This window comes from Camelus dromedarius, chromosome 1 (assembly GCF_036321535.1).
Source record: "Camelus dromedarius isolate mCamDro1 chromosome 1, mCamDro1.pat, whole genome shotgun sequence".
Lineage (NCBI taxonomy): Eukaryota > Metazoa > Chordata > Mammalia > Artiodactyla > Camelidae > Camelus > Camelus dromedarius.
Genome location: NC_087436.1, coordinates 52643800 through 52660434, shown reverse-complemented (window position 1 = coordinate 52660434; position 16635 = coordinate 52643800).

Genomic DNA, 16635 nt, shown 5'->3' with positions numbered 1-16635 from the left:
CTTTTGTACACATTGTCACATATATGGCGGCTCCTTGGCATTAGTGGCAGACTGCTAATCTGATTAGTTCATCACTGGAATAGATTACTGGGAGGTGCCATCTGAATGGGCTTTTCTCCAGGGTTGTGTATTTCCCTGTTATTGCAGGCCTTCTGGAGACACAAAGACTTAACCCAAATAACTTTCATCAGCAGAATAATGTTCAGGAAAATGGAGAAGATATTTTTTGAGAAGCCTTTAGACCTCCTTTTAATTATACCACGTTAGTGATCAGCGACTTTGCCTCTCCACTCTGTATGCGTGAAAAATAATCACTGAATGCCATTTGGACGTGCGCTGAGCAGAGATGAAGCCAGGGCCCATAATTCATACTGTGGCATCTTAATTCATGATTAGAGATAATCAAATGATTTAGCTTTAAGCAATTTTCTAGATTCAAATTCTTCCATCATAATTCACATTATAAAAACCTTCTGAAGAAACTGAATAATTCACAAGATTCAGTTAAGATAGATGGGGAGAAGCATTGGGGTAGGTCCTGGTGAGGAGTGTGAAGTCTCTAACCTTGTGATTTGCTTAGCACTCATCACTGCTTCTGCTTCTCTGCCCTGGCAGCACAGAAGAGATGATATGGCAAGTCTGTCTGTAAAAGGCATGGGAGTGAGGTACTGATGTACCGCTGTTGTGCTTAGAATGAAACTAGGGATAATGTGGGTGGGGAGATGAGGAAGAGAAAGATAAAAGGGCTGAGGTTCAGACATCAAAGGGATATGCCCCTTCCATTCAAGAATTAGTCTTGGGCTGAAAAATGCCTGGAGCCAAAGACTGAGGATAGGGCTATGGTGAAAACATCCAACAAATGCCAGGAGCGGGGATGGGATGGAGGAACCCTGGGTAACTCCCTGTATGTGGTGGTGTCACTATGGGAGGAGATCCACTCTTTACCTGCGCTTTGGGGCTTCATGAGGTTCCCCCATGAGCAGGCATCCTTGCAATACGTAGACACTACATATCCTTGGACATCTAACAGCCAGAAGAGGGGCTCCAGGCTCCATATTTTGGAAGCCAGAAGGGATAGAAGGAAGTATATACTTCTGCTGTCTACAGATGAGGAAATGGGATTGGATACATTAACTTACCCAAGTTCCCACCGAAAGAGAGTTAGTAATTTGCGCAATGTGGTTTTCAACTTCACAGCTGGGGCTTTCTGCATTTATTCTGTTTTGTTAAAATTTCAGACAATACCAGCACTGCAAATACCAAAGTACAGCCAGAGGTCCTCTTTTTGTATCTTCTCTGTTCTCAGCTGCACATATGTTCTGGGTCCCTCTTGTGGTGGCTGGGATGCACTAGGCAAAGATGTTGTACTGAAGGGTCCACAGGGAGGTCTTAAGTCCTCAGATTAGCTGGATGAGTGAGGTGTTTTCTTACCATGCTAACAACTCCCAGGTTGAGAGAATTTATACCGTGGTCTGGGAGTAAAGCAGAGCTGTCTGAGGAAAATTGAGATCATCAGAAGAGAACTTTCTCAGATTCCCACTCCCCATCTGTACCATATAATCTTCCTTCCCACCTCTTTCACTGATGAACTACTGTGCCTCAATTACAACCAGTCTCTCCACTTTTCACTGGATCCCACCAGCTCTCTACCAAAGTACTTCATTCCAGCAATTCTTTCTTCTGTCTCTGATCAAGTTTTCACTCTCTCCTGACTCCTAGCAGCAATCGCACTGCTATTGCCCCCATCTTTAAAAATAATCTTCCCTTGTCTCCACTTCCTCTTTTAGCTCCTGTCCCTTTGTAGCAAACATTTTAAGTTCCTCCTTTCCTATTCTTTTATTAACCCACACTAATTTGACTTTGTCCCGGACCATACCACTGAAACCGCTCTTGCCAAGTCCTTACTGCCTCCAGTGGTAAAGCCCATGATGGAGTCTCAGTTCTCATCTTAGCCTATCAGCAGCAGTTGATACAGCTGATCATGCCCATCTCTCTGAAACACTTTCTTCCTTTGGCTTCGGAGGCACCACACCCTCCTGGTGGTTTTTCTAACAGGCTAGACTCTCCTTTTCTGCTTTGTTGCTTCTTTCTCTTGTCCTCGACCTTCCACAGTCAGAGAGCCCCAGAGTTCAATCTTGACCCTCTTCTGTGCCTCCACTCACTTCCTGGGTGTAATTCAGTCTCATGGCTTCTACCTTCCAAAGACTTCCACATTTCTATGTGGAGTCCAGCTCTCCTTTATTTAACTCTCAACTTGAAATCTCCATTTGAAGGTCACTGACATCTCCACCTTTACACAGCCAAAGACTGAACTCTTTTGATCTTCCTCCTAAAAGCTATATTGTTCCCCAACTAATTCAGTTAGTGGTAGCTTCATCCTTCATGCTGCTCAGGCTGAAAACCCTAAGTAGTCTCACCTCCTCTTTTTTGTTCGTATCTCACATCTAACATTCACGACGTCTTATTTGCTCTACCTTCTCACAACCTACATGGCCACTATGCTGGTGTGACCGAATCAGTCCAGCTCATGTGGATTACTGCAGTACCCTTCTCGTAGGCATCTCAACTCCCATCTTTTCCCTCTGGAATCTACCCTTCATGCAGCAGCTATAGAAATCCTTTAGAAATGTAAATCAGATCAGGTTTCTCCTCTGCTCAAAACCCTCCGATGGATTCCCATCTTAATTAGAATAAAAACTGAAGTCCTTACCCGGCACCATTACTCTCTGAGCTTATTTCCTGCTACACTTCCTTGTCTTACTCCCTTATAGACATAGAGTCCTTAGGGTTTTTGTACTGAAACACTGTTCTCCCATATAGCCGTGTGGCTAACTCCTTCACTCCTTCAAGATCTATTCAAATGTCACCTTCCCAATGAGGCCTGCCCTGACAACACCACTTAAAATTGCAGCCACTTCCCTCTTATTCTCAGCTCATTGAATCCCTTTACACTGTTCTGTTCATTCTTTTTTTTCCATAGTATTTATCAGCTTTCAAAGTACCATTTCATTTACTCATTTATGATATCTATTGGTTATTGTCTGTCACTTTCTAGAATTTTAGCCCCACACAGGACATAGATTTTTATCTGTTTTGTTCACTGATGTTTAAAATGCTTAGAAAAGTTGCTGGGTATATAGTAGATGATCGATAAATGTTAAATAAATGAATGCATAAATAATTTCTTTTATCATGCCAAAGAACTACCATGAGGCCAGAAACTGGGAGAATTAAGAAGGGGAGGAAGAAAGTAGAAAAACAGGATGAGGACCGTGGGCAAACCTAGGATGTCAGGCTTGGTCTTGTGCTGTGGAAGTGGGTTTGACAGATGTAAATTACCATGCAGTGCTGAAAACTTAGTTTCTTCACAATTCTGCACAGGATGGGCTTCCAGAATCTCTCCTACTTTGACTTTCCCTTTTGCATATATTTTATTTTGTTTGTTGGAATCCCTTTTTAAAATGTGGTGTCCACAATGAAACACAATATTCCAGATACACTCAGAACAGCATCCCTTTGTCTGAATCTACATGTTCAGCAATGTAGACAAAGCAATCATTGACCTCTCAGGGTTAAATGGTGCATGACTCAGAATAAGCCTGCTGTCAGCCCAAACCACAAGTTATTTCTGCTTATTTTTCTCATATAGATCACACTTAAACAAAATCTTTTCAACTCTATTCTTTTAACCTATGTGTGTGACTTTTATATTTTTTCTGTTAAATTTCTCTTTTCATTATTCTGACTGGTCAGGATCACAATTCAGCATTTTAGTAAATGCTCACAATTTTTCATTTTTCAGAAATCTGACAATTATAAGATTGTTAAGGTATTGATAAAATGTCCTGGACAGGGTCCTTGACAAACCCTATTCCAAACTATTACAAATCTTTATTTCCACAATAACAGGATCTATTTAATACTCAGGATATATAGGTTTAAGCCAGCTATTTCTTAGTCTTATCTGCAAAATTGTTACTGAAAAAAATTTCAAATGCTTTGCTGAAATTCAAATGTACTATGCCTATAGGATTCTGCTGATTTTCCAGTCTAGCATTTTGATCAAAGGAGAAAATGAGGCCAGTTTGGCATAGTTTCATTAGATAAATCCTTCTTGGCTCCTGGGGAGCCTTTTTATGTGAACTTACAAACCATCTTTTATTAATTTTGTGTTGAAGTCAGGCTTACTATCTCCAATGTGAAGATTTGATCTCCATCAGAGTGACATCTTACCTCTGTTTATTTTGTGACTTCTATTTGGAAGGAACCATTCATATACTCCTTCTGGATGAGTGGTCCTTGTCATTTAAATTTTAATATATTATTTTCTATAAACACATGTATGAAATCTTATCATACAGATTTTGGTGTCATCTTTCTTTTCCCATTTCGCTCGGCTGTCTTCTCTCCTTACCCCTTTTCTTCCACTCACACTGTCCATTCACTCCTGCTCCAGATACTCTGTATTAATACCTAATGTACCTATCACATATTTCCGTATATTTTGCACACTCATATAATCACAGATGACTTCTTTTTGAACTGTTAGGTAGCCTGTTTCAAAGAGAATCAGTTTACTTATCCTTCCCTGAGAGATAATATTACCCAGAAAACTGTCCTTGAAGCATCTCTTTTATACTTTGAGACCCCAGCCTAAAAGTAATAGCATCATTCATTTGTCCTTTCCCTCAGTAGGAGTCACTGAGCTCCTCCCGTGTTTCAGGCACTGTCCTAGGTTGTACAGTGATTTGAAGCCTTGCCAAGGTATTGTGTTTAATCTACCTCTCTATCTTTTCTTTTGCCTCTGAGGACAAAAAAACAAAAACAAAACCAACAACTCTCCTGCTTAGAAGGCTTCTGCTATGAACCAAATGTTTGTGTCCTCCCAAAATTCACATGTTGAAACCCTAACCCCCCAATATGCCTATCTATGGAGAAAGGGCCTCTAAAGAAGTAATTAAAGTTAAATGAGGTCATAAGGGTGGGACCCTAATCTGATAGGATTAGTGTCCTTATAAGAAGAGATACCAGAGAGCTTTCCCCAGAGGGAGGTAGTCTTCGGGCCGAGAGTCATAGATTTATACCGCAGATTTGTGGGTATAGTGGGGAGGGGTGAACAGGAGTATACTCTGTGGTATACAGGGAAAATATCTTGATTTAATAACATCAATAAAATTATAATTATTCATTATATGAATATTGTTACCTGTGTGTCCCACTTTCTTTCAAGGCTCGAACATGCAGATTTCTGCTGTAATATTCAGCAGGATTAAATATTAGCATATTACAAGCAAAACTGTGTTCTCCCTTCCCCGTTGGCCCCCATCACCTTGGAATGTGTCTGTAGTTGGAGACAGGGCCTTTAAAGATGTAATTAAGTTAAAGTTGGGTCATTGGAGTGAGCCCTAATCCAATCTGACCAGTGTCCTTACAGGAAGAGGAGATACAAGAAGAGACACCAGGGATATGCAGACAGAGCGAGTGAGGAGGACACCAGGAGAAGGCTGTCCTCCTCAAGCCAGGGAGAGAAGCCTCAGGGAAACCAAGCCTGCAGATGCCTTGATCTTGGACTGCTAGTCTCCACCATTGTGAGAAAATAAATTTCAGTTGTTTAAGCCATTTACGCTGTGGTCCTGTGTTGCGCCAGCCCGAGCAGACTAACACAGGCATGATAAAACAACTGTGCTTGCTTTCTTTTTCTAACCCTCCCCTCTCCTAATGTTTGCAGGTACTGCAGCTACCTTGTGCTTTGTAGGGAATTTGTCCTGGTCTGCTCTCACGTACTCCGAGCACAGTCTCATTTCTGTGAACATTAAGTCCTGGCAAATTTATGTGACGAACACCATATTCTCCTCTGCTAACCAAAAATAGGTTGTCATGGGGTTAACCAGTCATTTTTAAAAACATCTAGAGTACAACATTCTGTCTATTAAAAATCTGTTCTAAAATAGTGCATAACATTGCCTAGGACACACTCTGAAAACACTTTTCATTTATTATCATTTATTGTTCTATTTACTTGAATTTTCCTTCCAAGTTCTGCCTGTAACATTCCCCATCTCCTTTTTATAGAGACAGAATTGTAGTGTGCCCATCCAGATGGTGGGAGGGTGGTAGAAACAGACCCTAGAATGAACTCTTGACTCTTAAACCCACACTCAGTCTTCAAGGCCAAGGCGACTCAGAATAGCAAGCAGAAAGATGAAGCCAGGGTCCAGGATCAGGCCATGTGTCTTTTAAAACAAACAAATAAATAAATAAAAAGATAGAGATGGGAAATAGCTGGAGTGACTCAGAACCTACTCTCTGGAGCCCAAATCTCCTTGGGGTTCCATAGCTAAATTCCCACACTTAGTGTGTTGTTTTGAGCCAACTTCTAATCAGTTCCCTGCCTTACCATGGAGCCTTTGCCCCACAGCTGGGGCTCATTTGGTTGAAATTGTCATCTATAAATTGCTGTCAGCAAGGATCTTTAGGAGCTAATTGGTAAAAGTAACCTAAAAAGGGAACCCCAGAAGGGAACCAGAAAGACTCTGAATTTTCATCGTTTCTCTTCCCCTAAGGATTTGTGCTACCCTTTGCCAAGCTTTGAAGCTTGAGTAATCACTTTTATTTAAAAGCTGAAAACCACCTTAGATGAAATGCCATCAAACTAAAGTTCTGTTTCTCAGTGTTGTAGTGGAGGACGGAGCGGATAGTGTTCGTGATTCAAAGTCCCACTTGGACACACTTCAAAGAGGGGCTCCAGGCAGAGCTGCTAAAAGCTCTGCCAGCATCAGGACATACAGATTTCCAGTCACTGGGGCCTGAGCTCAGTTCCTGCATCTGAGGGGGGTCATAATTGCTGTCCTTTTAATCTTCTTTGCAGCTTGTCAAATGGAGGCCACTTCACAGCAGGACACAGGTTCAAAATAATAAGAGCAAAATTTGTAGTGACTAGATTTTCCTTAAAAAAAGAAAAAAAACAAAGCTTTGCAGTGGTACTGAGACTTAACAAAAGTGCAGGAATTTAAATTGGAATAAAGTTGTCCAAGAACAACTCAGATGATGGAAAAGCAATTCTGGCCTTTAAGAATTGATGGCGAAACAGGTATAATGGATGTGAATGTCAGTTCACAAGCTAAGGTGTACAAAAGTATAACTTTCAATTTTTATATAGCAACTAATTATTTTTTAAAAACTTTTGTTGAAGTGTAGTTGATTTGCAATGCTGGTTTCAGGTTACAGCAAAGTGATTCAGTTATATATATACATACATACATATTTTTTTCTTTTCAGATTCTTTTCCATGATATATTATTATAAGAAATTGAATACAGTTCCCTGTGCTATATAGTACTTGTTGTTTATCTGTTATATACATAGTAATGTGTATCTGTTAATCCCAAATTCCTAATTATATAGCAACTAATTTTTATCTCTAGATTCCACTCCATGAAGGTCATGTAACTTGATCTCAGTTTATTCAAGGTCTTCAATGTCCTGATGGCTGCTCACAGTGACCTGTATACATGACTCAAATAGAAATTTTGAGGTATCCATTATCCTGTTGGGATGAGGTCATTTGCTTGTATGACTTGCTGTCTTAATGCCTTTGGTGCCAAAGCCATTGGCTCCAGCAGTTCTGTTTACTCTTTCCACGTAGAGTCTGAAACACAAGAATCATCAGGTCACTTGATGTGACATACAAGGCCCTCCATGTGTCTAGATCAGCCATTTGGCCAGTATATCCCCAGGATCTTGCCACCTCCTTGGGGCTTTACAAGGAGAGTGTTGGTTCTTCTGCCTTTGAAGTTTCCATATTGCCCCTGGGTTTGGCCATCTTTCAGGGATGGAGCAGGTACTTCCTCTAGACTCACCAATGTTTGTTCCTTCATCATTTTGTCACAAACTCTCTTTCTCTTCCCCTGGCTGGCAGGTATTTCCTACTTTTGAGGTAGAGGCAGGTAAGGGCACTGTAAGAAACTCTGCCTTCCTCAACCCCATGCATAGGGAAGCCCAACATTCCTCGTGTCTCTTGCTCTCAAACATTTGTCTATGTCAACTGTCCTCTCTGCACCTGGAAACTTTGTCTTCAGAAACAGTATCTAGGAAGATATTTATTGTCCTTTGCTTGTTTTGTTATGATATATCCTCCCTCTAAGGCAAGGAGTGCAGGCTTTGTGGAGATTGGGATGAGGGTCAGGGGGGTAAGAAGCAGAGGAGAGATAATGAGGACATTTTTAGGGGAAAATAGTATTAGTTGATATTTCAAAAATGTGATTGTACCTTAGTAGCTTCCTGTTGTAATCTCAGAGTTAATAGGAGGCAGCCTTGGGATAATTCCCTGCAGCTACATCTCTTCTTCTACTTGTAATTTGAGACTTTCCTTATCTGTTCTCTGCCCCAGCCTCTGAACTTATCCACCCCATTCTTACATGCTAGTCATCTTAAACAGTTCTTTGGCTGGACAACTCTTACCCAAAAGCCTCAGGCTCTAAGATTTCTTCTTCCCACACACGGGCATTCCCTCCCATTCCTGAAGTCCTTCCTAATCAGTCCCCAGAGGAGGAGGCTCTCCCTGATACTCACTCTTTTGTGCCGTAGAGTTCTTCTTTCACAGCCATGTCACAACAGTGATTATTTAATCGTTTTTTCATCCACTAAATATTCACCTTCCCCACTGTGAAGATAGGACCCATTTTTCTCTCATTCACTGCTGTGCCTATAGCATTTGGCATATAGCAAGTATGTCACAAATATTTATTAGGTAATGAATTAATGACTGATAAACCAGCTAGACATTGAGGGGAAAGGAAAAGAAGCCCAAACTGGAGTTCCTGCTACTCCAGGCACTTTCACCGAAACCTTATCTGTATCCTCAAGTGAGTCCTTTGGAAGAAAGCTTCATTATCCCTGTTTTGTCATCAGGATTCTGAGAGTCCAAGAGCTGAGTTGAGGGAGTTGAGGGAGATTGTTTCCAAGGTTATTCAGTTAATAAAAGGCAAATGTTTTTCAATTCCCTACTTAATGTGTGTTCTCCTTAGCATTTGGCTTGTCTTTGAAAGTAACTTCATAACTTTTATGATTAATTGATATCTTGTCAAGTAATATTTTCTTTTCTGAATACAATGAATCTCTAGTCAGGTGAATACTTGCTAAAAAGAACTTTTGGCAAATTATGGTGCCAGAGTCAACTGGAAATCCTTCCCTAGGTAGTTAATCATACTCTAGAGATGTACCTGTGTTCTGCCCACTTTCTTCCTTTCTCCTAAATACTAGACCTGTTCCATTTAAAATACTGTATTCATTCCATTTTGGGGGTCTTGTTATCAAAACGTGAGTGTGGGATGAGTATGAACAGAACATATACTCTATGCAAAACAAAAACAAAGCAGAATAAAAACTTCTTTAAAAAGAACGTATTTCTATTATAGTCACTTATATAGTCAAATGTAAGAAACATGTGACAATGTAAGTAATTACTATAAGAGAAATGTGATGGATTTTGTGACAAAAAAAAATGCATTGGGGGCAGGGTGTGATTGGCTAAGGGGACTGGAAGGATTCTTAGGGGAGAGAGGAGATTTGGACAGGGCCTTGAATGAAGTATAACATTTCTGCAGGCAGATAAAAGGTGATCGCGGGGATAATGGGCATTCCAAGAAAACCTAGTGGTTTATTCTGGCTCCAGATCTCCAATTTAGATGACTTCTGAGAAGCACGGGCAGACTTAGGGTCAACTTACAAGTTGGAATATAACGCATGGGGTTTGAGTTACTTTGAGGTTTGAGTGTGTCATGGCCAGCTTAGGTGTACCTCAAACAGAGCCAGAACTCTAGATTAGTTTCAGAGCTCTCTTGATCTCCTGGAAGTGCTCCTGACCACAAGACTAGTCTCTGGGTCAGAGAAGATGAGGAGATCAGGGAGCCCTCCCCAACAAACCTCCCACCCACTCCAGATGGAGGTAATAATTGCCCCCATCCCAGCAACCTCTGCAACTCTTGCTTGCCTCTGTCCTTGGAGTCATCCCTTTGCTCACTTTGTTTACAGGGTCATATTTCCTTCATGCTCTGGCTTCCTTGAAAGCAAGGCTCTGTTTTATTCTCAGTTACCCACTGGTGTCTTCAGCATCTCGTATTTTCCTAGAACCTAGTCTAGGAGGGACTCAGTTAATTGAGTGGAAATGAAGAGACACCACTGCCAACCCAACTCCCTCCTGATCTGTTTTTATAGCAGTTGTTAGCTTGTTCTCTGTATCTGTGAGTCTGCTTCTTTTATGTTATATTCTCCAGTTTATTGTATTTTTTAGATCCAACATATAAGTGGTATCATACAGTATTTATCTTTCTCTGTCTGACTTATTTCACTTAGCATAATGCCCTCCAAGTCTATCATGTTGCTGCAAATGGCAACGTTTTACTCATTTTTATGGCTGAGTAATATTTCATTGTGTGTGTTTGTGTGTGTGTGTGTGTGTGTGTATCTCACATCTTCTTTATCCAGTCATCAGTTGATGGACACTTAGGTTGTTTCCGTACGTTGGCAATTGTAAATAATGCTGCTATGAACATTGGGGTGCATGTATCTTTTTGAATTAGTGTTCTTGTTATTTTCAAATATATACCCATGAGTGGAATTATTGGGGCATATGGTGGGTCTATTTTTAGTTTTTGGAGAAACCTCCATAGTTTTTTCCACAGTGGCTGAACCAAATTACATTCCTACCAACAGTGTACAAGAGTTTCATTTTCTCCACATCCATGCCAACATTTGTTATTTGTAGACTTTTTGATGATAGCAATTCTGACAGGTGTGAGGTGGTATCTCATTGTGGTTTTGATTCGCATTTCTCTAAGTTAGATTTTCTTATATTACTATTAGACATATGAAAGAATGGAGACTGTGTGATTAACTGATCAAGACTGCAGAGTTAATAAGTACATATTTCTGAACTTTGTATTCCATTTTTTTTTTTTTTGGAGCAAATATTATGCTCTGCCTTGTAGAGTTAGTTTCACACCTATGCTTAGAAGGAGGATCTGAAGTTCTGAAGAAGACTTTGATGGTACCCACAAAATTCCCAAATTACATTTATCTCACCCACCACTTGCCATGAATTCAGAAATGTCCTTCTTTAAAATTTCATTGTTTGTTAGGACACAATTTTCAGAAGATTACTTTTAAATTTCATGTTTTCTGACAGTGATTACTTGATAATAGAGCTTACATGATGTGGGTCAGTTATTTTTTGAGCAATAATAATAATAATAAACACTTGATTAGTGCTTTATAAGTGCTTTATCTATTTTATTTTAATTGATCCTCACAACAACCTAATGAGACAGATACTTTTGTACTCATTTTATAGATGAGGAAACTGAGGCAGCTGCAGATTAAGTAACTTCATAAAAATGACAAGAGTTAGTAACTGGCAGAGCCAGTATCCCAATCCAGTAGCCACCCAAAGTCATCAAACATTTATTAAGGGTCTGTGCCCCGTACTGCCATGTGCTGGGAGATACAGCAATGCATGAATCAGAAGAGTCTCTGTCTTCACGGAGATTTTATTCTAGAAGAGGTTGGCAGGACATATACCAATAAATACGTATTATAAGTTGGACAATGAGAAAAGCAATAAAGCAAACAACTAGGGTAATGTAATGAAGTCTGACTAGGTCGAGGGAGGTGTGTGGCTACTTTAGATAATATAACAGGGAAGTCAGTGACAGTTGAAGTAAGACATATGAGAAGGCACTGCCCATCAAAAGTTCTATGGGGACTCCTGGACATGACATGATGCTCTGTCCCCTTTCCCCATGCTTTGACCTATGAGTCTCTTCCATCTTGCTCTTCCTGAGTTAGAACCTTTTATAACAAACTGGTAAGTTTACAAAAAAATTATGGGCAGGGAATGGGGAAGAGCTTGTTCCTTGTGATTGGAGCTTGGGGAAGAGTTCAAAGGGAGAGAGAAGAAGCGAGGCCAAGCTTTATATGTGAGTGTTTGAATTTATTCTAAGTGCAGTGGGGAAAATCTTCCATGGAGGAGTCAGGGAGTTATGTTTTATAAACATCACTCTATTTTAATAAGGATGATCTGTAGTTGCTGTAGAAGTAGGGAAAACAGTCAGGAGGCCATAGGCAGAGCTGGCTCAGGGGTGGCGGTTGCTGGAACTAAGATGGTGACTGGGCACGTGGGGAGAAGGGAGTGGGGGGGAAGTATTTTGGATGTTGAGCCTACAGCTTTTATTGGTGGCTTGGATGTGGAAAGTTGGAAAGAAAGGAAACCAGGGTGACTCCTGCATTTTTACTCACTATTTGAATGCTTGTGTCATTTTACTGAGATGGGGAAGGACTGGGGCAGGAACCAGTCTTGAGAAATGAGATGAAATTCAAGAAGTTTTGTTTAAACTGTGATTTTGAATTCCTTCTAAATATCCAGCTGGAGTCTTACGGAGGCAATTGTATTTGGAGTCAGGCGCTCGGGGTCGTCCATGTTAAACAGAAGTCTCTAGACCATGAGATTTGATAACATCACAATAGAACTTTCAGGGTTTCAACATTTCTGCTCCAGAGGAGAATCCACTTCTTCAAAAATATCCCTTGACATTCAAAGTTTCTATTTTTATCAAAACGAATGGACCATAATTCCCACCACCACCTCAGGGTGGCAGTCGTGTTAATCAGGAAGAACACAGGAAGCAAGCTGTGCGCAGTTGGGAGTTTAAAATGTGCAGATGTGTGCGCATGCGCTATAGTCAGACTTATATCATTCCTGGGAAAAGGAGGCATCAGCATTCTTGTATATTGGAAGCCAACAAAACCTATTAATAATAAGAATACTTAAGGTATTGTTTTTAAAATCTGAACTTTGAGCAAATATAGCGACTATGTCTAGTAATACGGATACACAAATGCACCTCCTTCCGTAGCAGAGTGGTGTAGGACCGGAACAGACGGCCTTGGTGGGAGCATTAACAGGATGTGACAATACAAGTGAGGACAAATTTAGAGCAAATTAGAACAGAAACCATTCTCTTTGCTATATCTAGCAAAGAATTTTCACCAAATTGCGGTGAGGAGGAATTAGAAATTTACATTGGAACCCTACCCCCACCCCATTATAGCCTTTGTAATTTTTGAATGCATTTATACCAAAGTTAACTGCATAATAAAACATGCATCTAGTTCTGCTTCTGGTTCAATCTTTTTAGACTAAGCCATTTTGATTTTCTTACTCACTAGGTCCGGGATAAAGAAACTCTCCAGATTTTATTAGTGCCCTGCTGGCTATTATAGTTAAGATTCTGATGTCTCCAGGGTGGGCAGAACTAGTTGGTGGGACCTCTCAGGTGATGCTGTCTTAGCCTAATTCCTTCCTGGATATGCTACAAGTTTTAATGAACACTTTAAAACATGAACTCAGATAAACTGGTTGTATTTCCGTGTTAGCAGAGAACAGTCCTAATAAGCACATGGGACCTAACCTAGGCGGATTTTGCACTGGGAAGAGAGGATGTGCAAAGATACGGAGCAATCAGCACTTCTAAAGAAAAATGGGCTCACGTGGGCTGTCTCAGCTACTGGGAGAGGAGATTTGCACCTCTGCCTCTTGACTGGAATCCATCTATCCTTTGTAATCAGAGAACCCAACTATGCTCCCTTTAGACCTTGCCTAAGTCACTAAAATGCTCAGGAAGTCAAGCAGAAATATTCATCCTTGTCAGTTAATGTTTACGGCTCACTCACTGTATGCTGGCCATTTTACTGACGAGGCAACTTGCTATGAACCATGCTCCCAGGATGTTGAGGATTATCAGAGCAAAACAGAGGATTTGGCAAATTTGGCCCCCAGTGGCCTGGATATTCTTCTACATTTTCCAGTATGTGGAGAACTGCTGGGACAATGACTAAGCCAGAAGCTCATTTTCCATAGAGTTCTACTTGGTTTCTGTTAGTTTATAGCACAAATCATGCTCTGTAGTTACTGGCTTATTTATATGCCTATAAACAATCATGAGAAAATGTATCATAAAGCTCATTCGACAAAGGAACAAAGCTGGAACCCATGTCAGGCCTTATAAAATGCATTCATGAAAGCACGTGGAGATATATATATACAGAGCATGTTTGAATATTAACGAGAAATAGACTCAAATTATACAAAGAGATAGCAAGGATTAATAGCACATAAAAGCTAAAGGAACCTTACAGATGAGATAGTCAGATGTTTCTCAAATGGTTTTTAAACTGTAGGACATTTTCTTCAATGGAAAGTTTATGCAGAATATACAGAATAAAGCTTTCCTGCCTAAGAGTGTGGTGAGGGCTCTGCCTTCTTAACCTCCCCAGAGGCACTTCCGGGGAACTGGGGAGGCTCAGCTGGATCATTCTGCAAATCTAGCTGCCAGGCGTTAGGAAACCATGGCCCAGAGGAGCCCCAGTGTGATTAGCCCAAGGTCACGTTGGAAATACCGTAAGTAATGACAGCTAGAATTGGTTCTACTGACTCCAGCTCCAATGAATCACATACTAGGAATCAGGTTTTCCCACTCAAAAATTATGTGGAATCAGTGAAGAAAGGACCATATGCTTATTGCTATTACTTTTCTTTAGATCTTTCTCATTTTCCAAAAGGAATTGAATGGCTAGAAGGAAACACAGGCTTTTATAACTTGGCTTTTTCTATCTGGTAGTCCGGGAAAGTCCAGCTTATTTAGCTAAGAACTCGAGTTCTTCCAGTCTGTTCCTAGGTTGTCTCTTCAGCCCTATTAACACCCCCGCAATCCGCCCACATGACGCAGCAGCTTGTCAGCGTCCTGTGCGGGCCTCTTCCCTCTCCCGGGACCCACGTCTTGGCTGGTGCTGACTTGTTTATTCCAGGTGCCCTCCTCCTGTGTCTCTCTCTTTTTTTTAAGTAAAATTATCGTTTTTTGCCCCTTAAATTGAAGTATAGTTGCTGTACAATACTATATTAAGTTGCAGGAGTACGATATAGCAATTCACAATTATTAAAGGTTATACTCCATTTATAGTTATTATAAAATATTCGCTGTATTCCCCATGTTGTACAATATATCCTTAAGCTCCCATGTCCCTTCAGCTCTTCCCCAAAGCTTTTCAGATGCCTTTCTCAGCTCTCACATCCCTTTTGCTATTTCTCTAGACCAGCACTTATCAGAGATTGCCTCTTACTAGTGTTAGTTAGTGTGTGTCTGTCTCCTGCCTTCCCAGTTGTGAACTGCTAAGAGAGCCCTGGAAACATGTCATAGCATCAGGCAAAATGCCTGCCTATATGAGAGGCCCCCAAACTTTTAGTCAGACAGAATTGCACAAAATACATAGAAATGGTCTTATTGTCTTGTTTTGATTACAAGTGACAATGCAGTGACAAGATGCATGGTAGAGATAACCCCAATTATGGATGTATTATAAAAAATAAGGTTTTGGAATTTTATATTTACAAGTAAATACAGGGATATTCAATACTGAGGGAACTGAACCTATAAAAAAAGATTATCTGAAGCTTTGAGTATGTAGAACTTGAGTTGTTCAGACTACTTCTATGTTCCCTACTAGGTTTGTCCCAGTTTTCAAAATTCTTTTTGGAGGATTGCATCTCAGTCAATAGATAATTTCATGATTAGAAGAAAAAATTCTTTTTCATTTTTAAAGTTTTCACAAAATGTACTGTTTTTCTTAGTTTTCCTAGAAATTATGAATGTATTGATAATTAATTTATTTTATGTATCTAAATATATACGTCATACACTCTATGCATCTATGTATCTATCTATCCATCATCTGTATCTCCATCTCTCTAAGATAGCCAGGAGCAGGTTGAAAAAGCCATTGTTTTGGTTCTTTGCTTGATTATAGACTTTAGTAGAAGGATAGTCACCCACCTTGTTGGGCCTTCTGGAATAATCTTTCAAAACATTTTTATTTGTAACAAAAGACCATATGATATTATAATTAAGAGCATGAACTTTGGAGTTAGGCTTCCTGGGTTTGAATCCTAGTTTTACTTCTCAACTGTGTGAACAAGGGCAAGTTATTTTAACTCTCTCTTTCTGTTTCCTTGATTGTAAAATGGAGATAATCATAGTACTAACCTCCTTGGGGTGCTGTAAAGACCAAATGCGATACCATTTTAAGTGCTTAGAATAGTACCTGGTACTAGTTGTATTACACAAGTGCTAGTTGTTATTTTTCTGGAACCCTCTTTTTTGTCCTCCCCCCGCTCCCCTCCCGCTCCCACGCTCTTTGGTACGTTCTTGGGCATTAGTTGTATGGTTGAGATGAGCACAAGTAAATACAGGCATATACACCTCAAAGGACCCTGGTATACACTTCTCTAGGGTAGGTGTTAATGCCGATGAGAAAGTTCTTGTATCAAGAGTTTTGTAAAATAGTTAATGGCCCTGCTCATAACTGGGAGTAAAATATATGGAGGAGTGATTAGAAATGCAGTCAGCACATTAAAGAAATGTTCAGATAATATAGTATGGGTTTGACCATAGGCAACTGTAGTGTATTACTGACGTAGGAGCGGAGCTACAGATCTCAAAAAGCCATTCAGACCGAGAGGTTTGCAGACGTTAAGGAATTGCAAATATATGCAATTAATGGGTGAACAATGGGGAGAAGTGTTTG